The sequence below is a fragment of the Galeopterus variegatus genome, unplaced genomic scaffold (assembly GCF_000696425.1).
Source record: "Galeopterus variegatus unplaced genomic scaffold, G_variegatus-3.0.2 Scaffold1970, whole genome shotgun sequence".
Lineage (NCBI taxonomy): Eukaryota > Metazoa > Chordata > Mammalia > Dermoptera > Cynocephalidae > Galeopterus > Galeopterus variegatus.
The window spans coordinates 202,103-205,919 of record NW_007728081.1 but is presented as its reverse complement, the minus strand read 5'-3'; the positions used below and the strand labels follow the sequence as shown (position 1 = coordinate 205,919).

At 36.4% G+C, this 3,817-nt stretch overlaps 1 protein-coding gene across 1 annotated transcript in view; it reads left to right on the top strand.

The window, feature by feature from the left end:
- The window catches only part of NLRP11 (NLR family, pyrin domain containing 11), a gene marked incomplete at its 3' end in the record, with an annotated part of 66,473 nt that overhangs the window by 58,567 nt on the left and 4,089 nt on the right, over positions 1-3,817 (top strand). The gene's annotated exons all lie outside the window — the stretch shown is intronic.

The following is a 3,817-nucleotide window of genomic DNA, read 5'->3' as shown; positions in this document are numbered from 1 at the left end:
CCTTTTGTTGCTCTTGGAAATGCAATCAATACTCTGGTATCACAGCGCACGGCTCACAGGACCGCGCTGTCTCCTGTCACGGCCGCTCCAGACCCGTCGCCATCTTAAAGTCGTAGTATATTTTTCTCTTTTTATGGTTTTTAGTTTAAGAAATCAAGTAATGTGATTCCTCTAGCTTTAGTCTTTTTCCTCAAGACTGAATTGTTGGGGCAATTCAGTATCTTTTGTGGTTCCATATGAATTTTAGGATTCTTTTTTTCTATTTTCTGTGAAGAATGTCATTGGTATTTTGATAACAATTGCACTGAGTCTGTAGATCACTTTGGGTGATATGGACATTTTAACAATATTAATTCTTCCAATTTATGAACACAGGATATTTTTCTATTATTTTGTCTTCTTCAATTTGTTTCATTAAGGTTTTTTGGTTTTTATTGTAGATATCATTCATTTCTTTGGCTAAATTTATTCCAAGTATTATTTTTGTAAGTATTGTAAAAGAGATTTCTTTATTTCTTTTTCTGATAATTTGCTATTAGTGTATAAAAATGCTACTGATTTTTGTATGTGTTTATATCCTACACCTTTACTAAACTAATTTATTTATTTTTTGTGGAGTCTTTGGAGTTTTCTATATGTAAGATCATGTCATCTGAAAACAGGAACAATTTAACTTTCTCCTTTCCAGTTTGAATGTCCTTTACTTATTTCTCTTGCATGATTGTTCTGGCAGAGACTTTCCGTGCTATGTTGAATCAAGGTGGTGAGAGTGGGCATCCTTGTCCTGTTCAAGAGCTTAGAAAGCTTCCAGGTTTTCCCTGTTCAAAATGATGTCAGTTGTGGATTTGCTATATTTTTTATGTATTTTCCTTCTATGCCTAATTTGTTGAGTTTTTGTCATGAAGAGATGTTAAATTTTACTGAAAGCTTTTTCTGTATCTATTGATATGATCACACGACTTTGGTCCTTCCTTTTGTTTGTCTCTCTCCCTTTAGGCTTATTAATATTTGACTTATATATTTAAGTGTGCCACTGTTCGGTGCATATAAATTTATAGTTCTTATATCCTTTTTGCAGATTGACCCCTTTATCGTTATATATATCCTTTGTCTCTTTTTTACAGCTTTTGATTTAAAGTCTATTTTATCTGATATAAGCATAGCTACTCCTGCTGTCTATTGGTTTCAATTTGCATGGAATATTTTTTTCTATCCTTCCACTTTCAGTCTGTGCATGTCCTTAAAGGTGAAGTGAGTTTCTTCTAAGGAGCACAAGGTTGGGTCTTGTTTGTTTGTTTGTTTGTTTTAACCATTCAGACACTCCGTGTGTTTCAACTGGAGAATTTAATCCATTTACATTTAAGGTAATTATTCATAAGTAAGGTCTAACTACTCCTGCCATTCGGTATTCATTTTCTAGTTTGATGTTGTTGTTTAGTTTTCTTTTCTCTCTGTCTTTAGTGATTTGGAAATTATCTCTATTAGTATGTTTTGAAGCCTTGCTTTTTATTTTTGGTGAATATCACAAAGGTTTTGGCTTCGTGGTTATCATAAGGCTTAGAAAAAATATCTTGTGGTTATAACAACTTAATTTTAGGCTAGTAGAAACTTAACTTTGTGAAGATGGAAAATGAAATAAAAAGTAAAGAAATAAATAATAAAAATATTTTAAAGAAAACTTTTCACTTTATCTCTATCTCCCCATTAATATTTCGGTGTTCCACTTTGCTCTTTTTATGTTGCCTATCTCTTGATAAATTAATGTAGTTCTTATTATTTTTACTAATTATCCCTTAGTATTCCTGCTAGATATATAACGGGTTTGTGCTTTGTTTGCAGGATTTGAATATACTGAATTAGTTTACGTACTTTTACCAGTGAGTTTTATATTTTCAGATGTTCTCTCTTGTTGCACTTTAATGCCTCTTTCATTCTGTTTAAAGAACTTATTTAGCATTTCTTCTGGGGCAGGTCTTGGTGGTGACAAATTCTCTCAGCTTTGGTTTGTCTGGGAAAGTTTTCTTCTCTCCTTTGTTTCTGAAGGAAAGTTTTGCTGGGTATAATGTTCTTGGTTGGCAACATTTTATCTTCATCACTTTGAATATATCATCTCTTTCCCTCTTGACCTGTAAAGTGTCTGCTGTGAAGTCTGCTGACAGGCAAATTGGGACTCCCTTTTGTGTTACTTGCTTTTTTACCTGGCTGCTTTTGGGATCTTCTCTTTGTCTTTGACTTTTGTGAGCTTGATTACAATATGTCTTGTGAAGACTTATTTGGGTTGCATCTGACGAGTGACCTTTGACCTTATTGTACCTGGATATTTGTATCTTTCTCTGGATTTGGGACATTTTCTGTTATTTTCTCTTTGAATAAGTCTTTTACACCTTTTCAATTTTTCAGAACTTCTATGATCCCAAAGACTCCAGTCTTTCAAATCTGTTCAGAAATTTCTGTTGACTTTGTTCATTTTTCATTCTTTTTTTCACTCCACCTCTGTATTTTCAAATAGCCTGTCTTCAAACTTGCTAATTCTTTCTTCTGCTTGATCAGTTCTGCTCTTCATGACCTCATTTACATTTCTAATTTGGTTTAGTGAATATTATAGCTCTAAAATTTGTTTGATTTTTTAAAAATTTCTATCTCCTTTTTTTTATATATAAATTAGTGACCTCATTTACATTTCTAATTTGGTTTAGTGAATATTTTAGCTCTAAAATTTGTTTGATTTTTTAAAAATTTCTATCTCCTTTTTTTTATATATAAATTACTAAATTGCTTCTCTGTGTTCTTTTGAAGCTTGTTTTTTCCTTAGAACAGCTATTTTGAATTCTCTGTCTGGGAGGTCACACATTGTCATCTCTTTAGGGTCAATCTTTGGTGTGTTGGCCATTTGATGACATCATGGTTCACTGAGTGTTCTTGATGTTTGTGGCCATGTGACAATGTCTGTGTATTGAAGTATTAAGTATTCTAGTCTTTGCTGTCTAGCTTTGTTTGTGCCTCTCTTTCTGAAGCTTTTAAGCAGATGTGCTGTGTACTTTGAACCTGAGTTAACTGCTCCTCTTTCAGTGGTAGATCACTCTCCTAAGCCTGGGTTTGTTCCATCTGCAGTTGGTGTGTTGTCACTTTTCAACATTAGATGTCAGTCTACACCCAGGTTTTCCACAGGTCCACTGTTGTTTAGGTCTGGATGTACTGAAGAAGGTCCTAAAGATGGTAGTTCTGGTCTATAGGTTTCCACCTGTGGCTGGGGTATGTCCAGATGTTCCATCCACAGTTTGGGGCCTGGGGTTAGGTGCTACTGCACTCTGCCTAGATATGGGCCTCACCATGGTGGTCCTTGCCCTTGGCTCCAAGGCAGCTTCTAGCATTTACTTTCCTCTATTTTCCCCAAGAGGACAATGTCTCTCTCCTTTTTTGCTATCTGGTGTTGAGGAAGGGGGGATGGGAGGGTTGCTGCAGCCACATGTGACTCCTTAATGTTGATTCTTGTTGGGACCAGCACCAGGGAAAGGGATGCACAAGGCCCACGCTCATATGGCCTGGCTATCTTTGAGCTTTATTTCTAGCTTGAAGCCACTGCAGTCAGCTGGCAGTGATATGGTTGAGATCCTAGTTCATCACATCAGAGCTACAGGTTTCCACCTGTGCTGAAGCGAGTCCACATCCTCCATGTGGGCCTGCCCCAGAATGGTGGCTGGTGTTGTGTGGTGTGGCTGCTGGGACTGGGGCCCTTCCAGGTCCTGCACTCATTTCCCTCTCCTTCCCCTGAGTATTGTCTCTCTTTGGGCTGCTTAGGGTTATGGGAGGATTGAAG